Source organism: Corvus hawaiiensis, chromosome 3, assembly GCF_020740725.1.
Source record: "Corvus hawaiiensis isolate bCorHaw1 chromosome 3, bCorHaw1.pri.cur, whole genome shotgun sequence".
NCBI classification, from domain to species: domain Eukaryota; kingdom Metazoa; phylum Chordata; class Aves; order Passeriformes; family Corvidae; genus Corvus; species Corvus hawaiiensis.
Window position 1 is genome coordinate 9,741,962 of NC_063215.1, and position 7,729 is coordinate 9,749,690.

Genomic DNA, 7,729 nt, shown 5'->3' on the forward strand with positions numbered 1-7,729 from the left:
AGCCTCCACAATACCAGAACATGGCAGTAGGGCTGAGTGCTCAGGGCATCTCTTCCCAAAGATGGGAAGGCTGAAAAGTACTGTCCAGTCCTGTTCCACTCAACCCCACCTCGAAGAGCAGCCCAGGCTGCTGATGCTCCTGATGCTCCCGCTGCAGTGCATGGCAGCACCCCCTTCCAATGCTGCCCAAGGAAGGGATCAAAAGGGTCAGCAAAAGGGTGGAAAGATGATGGGATGGGAAGGACTGTCAAATCGGCAGACAAGTGTATCCATAAACCTCTGGTCTTCTTGCAATGTTTTCTGGAGCATCCTGCCTGGAATCATTTCACACAGTCAGTTTTATGGGAAACAGTGCAAGGTACAAAAATGGTGAGTGTAAGCCTAGCCTCGAGCCCCCAAGACTGTACATCCTCCTGCAGGTTGGGGTGCATGTACCTGCCACACATGTGGAACCCCAAGCTTCACCCTGGGACTGGAACTGTCACTGCATTTTTCATGTGTATCTTTCAAAAATTAAAGTTACATTGATACAACAGACAGCTGTGCCTCCTGTTTATCCTTTCCTCACCACTTCTTTTGCCCACAGACCAGTCCTCTTCTCAGCCCCCAGTGTGGCACCGGCACCAAATCCCTGCCTGGTGCAAGCTGGCTGAGCTGAACAATGGGTTTGCACCACACCATCCTTGTCCCTGTGCACAGCTGTCCCCATGACAGAGCATTGTGCTGCTGGGTGACAAGAGCCAGATCGCTGTCCTCACAGTCTGTATGGAGACCCAGACACAGGCACACACATACCCACACAACCCCAGTGACATGGACACACATCTGTGAGCCAGACACACACCAGGCACACATGCCCACACCAAAAGGCACATGAATGAACATGCACACACACACAGGTACACCAACCCAAGCAGCAAATCCTGCCTGGCCGTGCCGGAGGGTAAATGTGAAATCCCACAGCCCATCCTCTCAACCACACAGTGTCTAGCGAGACACGCGAGCACTGACTTTCCCATCTGTTCTCCATTGCAGCCTCATTTCAACCCTTTTGGGCTTTCTTGAATTTCCATCAGCCCAGCCCAGCCCAGCTGCAAGACCTTCCCAAGCCTCCCGAGCCCTGCACAGCAGCACAGCAGCTCCTGCCCCCAGTCCTTCCCTGTGCCGGGGACAGGCTCCCCTCTCTCCCACTGCAAAACTTTTGCGCATAATTTCACGCTGGCAAAAAGCCACCTTCTACCAGCCCCCTTCCAAACCCAAATTAGCACGCTGCTGCAGCAGCAGAAATTGGAGAGGAAAGGCTGCAGTTTTATTTTACAACTCAATTAGCAAGTTTATACAGAAAAAAACACCCACATAACTGAGGGAGATCTTATGTCCATTCAGCTTCACCAGCAAACAGACTTGTTTCTCCTGAGGGCACTCCCCACTGCTGTGGGCACAGTGATGTGCTCCTGCACATGGGGCCCCTCAGCCAACGTAGTGATCCTGGATCCAGCCCTGCTCACTTGCTCCATCTTTCTTTGCTCTTACAGATCCTCTGGGTATCTCCATCACAAGCTGAAAAACACAGATTTGAGACTGTCCTGACACCCTGTTCACCGAGTATTAATTCAGAAGTGAGCCAAAACCTAAGATGAAGGGCCGCATTTGCCTCTAATTTTTCCCTAAGAACCAGTCCCAAATAACATGAAGCCAATGGCTGTATGCCCAGGAGGGATCCTGACTCCTGAAACAGCTTGCACCATGTCCCACTACAGTTTCTCCCTTCCTTGACTAATAGACCCTTGTGGTCAGGCTTTTGGAAATGAGCGGACAGTCATCTCACTAAGCCAGTTTTCTCACTGGGAAAAATTTTTCCCAGATGCTGATTGCTTCAGGCTCAGGAAGGAATCATTCCTGTCTGGCTGACACTTGGGCTTGTCCCCTCTGTTGCAGTACCCCTTCCTCCGCTCCCTATTTTTGTGCCCAGCACCGCCCTGCTTGCCCTTCTGCATTGTCCATGGCAGATGGGGACCTTTGCGTGTGGAGCACTGAATCATTTCCATGCACAGCGGTTCAGTTCTGGTCAGGGTGGATCACCCTACCATGGCTACATCCTCTTGTGCAGCTATGGGCAAGGTCCCAGCCTGGCAGAGGGGCTGTCCTGCTGATGCTCTTCAGCACAGCAATGAATTTGATTTAACTAGAACCCCACCAGGCATAGAAGACCACTTCTCAAATGAGGAAACTGAGGCAGAAGGGAAATCCTCAAGGAATATCCATATGCCTCATGTCTCAGCCCATTCGCAGAGCTCTGCACCTCCACCTCACCTTTCCTGTCCCCAGCCCTTTCTGATGGAACAGAAATAAGCTACAGTGACAAAACGCCTCCATGCTTCAAAACTGGAGGTGTTTGTGGCTGTTTCTGTTAGCTGAGCCAGTAGGGCTCCACCAACTTTTCAAGTCTTGAGCAAGTTCAGAGTGATAAGAATGCTGATGCCAGTGCCTATTTGGAAGAGTGTGTTTTCATGTAGTGACCACACAAGAAGCCTCTTGGGGCTTCTCTTAACAAACGTCTTCTAGTGAGATGGCTACAAGTGATGGCAGGGCCAGCTCAGCAAGTAGCTAAGCAACAGCATCTTTTTCTTTCCAAATCTTCCATCATCTCCTTCCAAAACTTACTTAAACTGAAGCCAAACTGAATTCTTTCTGATTGTCTGCACAGGGATAGACAAGGAAGACAAGAAAAATCAAGGTACAAACTCCATGCATGAAACATCAGATGGATTCAAGGACCCCGTAGGCTGCTTTGCTTCAGGCTCAGAGACCTGACGTCAGCTTAGTCTGGCTGCCTAAAGCCGTGATTGTCTCTCATCACTTTCTATTTGAGCACTGTGCTCTAGCTAGGGGACAGGAGACTTATGGAAATGCTTTGCTGAGAGTTCAATCTTTCTGGAAACAAAAAAGCTTCTTGAAAAAGGCTTTCCTCAGGGAAAACTGTTCTATTCAGCATCTGGTCGACAGGGTCTGGCATAAGCCACCTGAAAATAGTGAGTCAAAACACAGTTGAGCACTCAGTCAATTAAAAAATAAAAAGCCCATTTGTTTTTTGAAAAGTGCAGAGTCAGCAAGTAATTTGTCAATGCACCAATTACAGATGCTGGGTCATGGTGATGACTCACCTCAAGTGTCCTCATGGTGGTAGTCTAGGCCAGCATCTAGTTGGAAGGGGTGGGATTCACTTCCCTGCTTTCTGGCTTCCTTCTCAGCCTAACTAATCACCTCCTTCCCATTACTAGTTCCTGGAGGGAGAGCAATACCTCCAGAAAGCAGTTCCTACAGCGTTAACACAGAGCCCAGCTGAGACAGCTGTTGCAGAGGTGAAGAAAGCCCTCAGCTGCCTCCTCCCCACCCCTGGATGAACATGTGAGATGTCACCAGGGGAAGCACTGTCCTACAGCTCTTCTCAAGCTCTGCTCCATGATTCCTTATTTTTACATATTAAATCCTTAGATCTCCACTCAGTCTTTTTTTCTCTTACCAGTTTCCCACATCACTGTGCTCCTCCCCAGCTTCTTGTCCTCCAGCTCCCAGTCTCTTTGTGAAGGCTCCTGAGATTTGGAGGTATCAGGGAGGAGAAGGGGAGACCTGTCTGGGAGAGTATTTGCCAGCGGACACCCAAGGGAACACCAGAAAAGGAACAGAGTACCTCACCCTGATCTTTCTAGTTCCCAACTATTCCTAGGAGATTCCTTCTCTGCCCTCTCCCCATCCCTTCCCAGCCAGTGCTGCTCTTGGCTGTTGTGTCATGCTCACTTCTCTGCCACTTGAGACAGAATTACTCCATACAAAACCCACGTCCTTTGCTTTCTATCGCAAACTGAAGTTATTGGTAATAACTCCAATAATAACTGGTTATCTCACTCATAACTTTCTGGATGCAGCTGTTCACCACTATGAACATGGAAGGAAGGTGTTTGGGGTGTTTTTTCCCTTTAAGTTATCTTCAATCCCTGTGGTATTGTTGCTACTTTTTCTCTCTCGTTCATTTCAATGCTTGAATCCCATGATTTTATTTTCCACCATAGACCTGACAAATTGAACTAAATTCTGGCAAATTTGGTTTCCTGGACAGTTACTCCAGGGATACCAACAAGCCTTGGGGGTCAGCTGAGATGTGCGGAGGGCCAGAGAAGACTTTCCACCTCTCAGCTCCAGCCCAGCACTCCTCCTTTCACTCCTCCGTTCCTGCTGCTGTGCTGGGCTGTGAGAAGGAGGAGAATTGATGGAGGAAGGTGGGTGTGTGGGTGGGGGAAAAGATGTGGCGCAAAGTTCCGTGTGATTGCAACTTTGCATGGTCTGCATCACTTTTGTCAAAGATTGTCCCTGATTTCCCTGCCAGGGCAGCATGTCCTTTCATGACAGACATGGGTGGCTTGGGCCCAGAGGAGAGATGACTCTCACCTGAAAGGCCCCACAGAAACCAGCATAGACCATGGGGCAAACTGAGCAGTGCACAAACTAATTCTTACCACTGGTTCCTTCTGGTCTCCTATCCAGTTCTGCATTTTAACCCCATAGTTTCTGCTTTTCTTTTCCATCTTGCCTTTTCCAACTTTTTGTTTTGTAAACATTTAGTGCCGTGGGCCTCTTTCTACTTCATCCGCTGAGCAGCACATGAAGCTCAGAGAAGAACCCATCCCACAGGGTGACCCCGTCCCAGTTCAGCAAAGGGGCCGAGTGGCTGCGGTGGGACCGAGCATCTTCGGGAAGCGCCCGGACACGGCTCTCCCAGGGCAGGAGCACCATCTCCTGGAGAAGGGATTTATAGCACTGAGAATCCATATAGGTGTTTCCCGCGGCACAGATGGAATGTGGAAGGCACTAGCAGTTTGGAAGGCACCCACTCTGGTTTCTCTCCCTGTAGGCTGTGAAACACACGAAAAGCAACCCAGTACAAGTGTGTGCTGTGTACAGAGGAGGGAGATGGAAAACTGGCTGAAAATGGGAATACATTTTGTGGGGACATCCCTTTTTCTCTGTGTTGTGCATTAAACAGACTTGAGCGTGAGTTGCAGGATCAGGTGTTAAAATTTTTACTACGGGTGAATCAGGTGAAGTTCCATCTTATTTCACATTTTAGACTCTGTCTCAAAGAGTCATCGAGTTAACACAAAGAGCAAATCATATCTTGCTTAAGGAAGGGTTCGTTGCATAGTTTTGAGGTGTAACTCCGAACAAGATTTCTGCCTGTATATCTTTCCATTGGTAAACACAATAGAAGGAGACATATGCAATGTATTACATCCTGCAGCCCCTGCATATTTATTTAGTTCTCCCACTAAAGTTAAAGGCATGACTCTGGGCAGGGACAGCCGCATGGATGGAGCCACTGACACATTCCAGCGTGGGATGTCAAGTGCCCTATTAGGGACAACCTTGATTTCCTAACACATCATAGTGGTGTGTGCTCACAACTGCCTATCTCAGTTCTTTGAAGACAAGCTGGTGTGGGCTGTACAGACACCAGTATTTAGGTAGCATCTGTTTCTGCCTCAACAAGAAAGGCACAGATCTGTAATTTAGAGAAGGACACAAAGATGATCTCAGGGGTGGAGCACCTCTCCTATGAAGACAGGCTGAGAGAGCTGGAGCTGTTCGGCCTGGAGAAGAGAAGGATCCAGGGAGACCTCACTGCAGCCTCACTGTACTTAAAGGGGGCGTATAGAAAAGAGGCAGAACAATTTTCTTTTCACAGATAGATAGTGATAGGACAAGGGGGAATGGTTTTAAACTAAAAGATGAGAGATTTAGATTGGTTATTAGGAAGAAATTCTTTACTGTGAGGGTGGTGAGGCACTGGAACAGGTTACCCAGGGAAGCCGTGGATATCCGGTCCCTGAAAGTGTACAAGGGCAGGTTGGATGGGGCCTGAAAAACCTGATCTAGGGAAAGGTGCCCCTGCCCATGACAGGGAGGGGAAAGGGGGTGGGGGGAAGGTGGGGCAGAACAAGATGATATTTAAGGTCCCTTCCAACCCAGGCATTTTTATGATTCTATGATTTATATTTAATGCAGGCAACATGCTTGCTTTGCCTTGCCCACTTGTCTGTCCTTACACACCAGAACACTTGTGTAGGTTCAGGCACCTGAGACAATATCAGATTCTTTAATGGGAATATATGGTGCCACCTGAGACATCCAGACCTCCAGCTGCTGCCTCAGAATAGAGGGGGGCGTTCTAACCTGCCTCATTGACCAGCACCATGTCTACAGATCTTTTCCTAAATGATCCAACCTAAGTGATTCTGTGAGTCAGCAGGGGTGTCCTGGGTATCCTGCAGTCTGCAGAGAAACCCCAGGTACCTATTTTAGCACCTGAGCACGACTTTATGAGAAGATCATCAGAATTTAGTTGGAAAAAAATAAATAAGATGTGACTTTCTGATACTGAAGAAATCCTTGAAGAGCACAGCACTGTGTGTGGGTCACTTCAGCAGCGTACAGGCAGCTCTGCCTGTTTCTACAGTTCACACATTGATCTCACCAGGTTAGTAAGTCAAAATATGCCATTTTGGGCTCCTTCATCTGTGTCCAGAAGAAAAGTGCAGCTCAAAATGATGTAATGTGACTGGGTCCTGTATGAAATGAAATGAAATGAAATGATATTAAATGATTGTTGGGAGGGCAGCTGCTGATTTGCTAACCAACACTTCACACTTGGAACAAGGAGGTGTTAAATTCTGCCACTGTCCTTTCTGTAGGGCCTCACCCTGCACGCAGACTCAGTCTGGGCTGACAGTTCTATTTTATAAGAGTCAAAGGCACAGGGACAGTCAAAGGCTGTCCTGGCCTTGACGAATAAGCCATGTGGAAACTGCAAATGAAGCCAAATCTGAATCTTCTCCATACCTTTCTTCCTCTGAATCTTCTCCATAGCTTTTTCCTTTGTACAGTAATGGCTTGTAGATACAGTATTTATAAGCTAGGTTGTGAACTCACGAGCTCTTCAGGTGGACGTAATTGTGCAAGTAGAGGTAGCCACTTGGGCTACATCTTGTTGGGGTCCCTCCCCTGCCATGTAGCCCTGGCAGAGGGGCCCTGAGGGCACAGACACGGGGTTTCCTGTCCCTGCTCAGCCTCGTTCCCATTGGTTGGTTTGTGTTCCCTGCGCGGGAGAAGGACCCTTGGTCCCGTGACTGGAACAGTTCCTGGGCAGAGCTCCGGCCATGCGGCTGGAGAAATAAACATCTCTCTGAAACAGCTATCAAGAATCTGTCTGTCCGTATATATTTCCTTTCCACGGGACTCCTGGTTTGATATATGCGTGTTGCAGGATCCCCACTGCAACAAATGGTGGAGATTTGAGAGCAGAACGATCCCCGATCCCTAAGCGACTGATTTGTGTGAGTAAACCCTGGAAACTTTGGATTCCTCTTCTTGGTTTTGCTTTGCTATTCCATATCTGAACTATGGAGGAACCGTGGGAAGACTCTTGGCTCTCAGAGCCGCATATGGACATTTATCTTAAACTTAAAATGATTCTTGAACAACGATTTGTAAATTTTAGCTTGATTCAAGCTCAAAAAGAACTGAAACACTTCCTGGCATGGTTGTTTAAGAACTTTTTCTATGTTTCTTGGGATTTAATTCTTACCAAGGGCTTTTGGAAAACCGTTTGGACACAGTTAATATTGGAGTCAAAATATATGCCGATGGAAGAATATTTTCGTGAATATTATTTAGT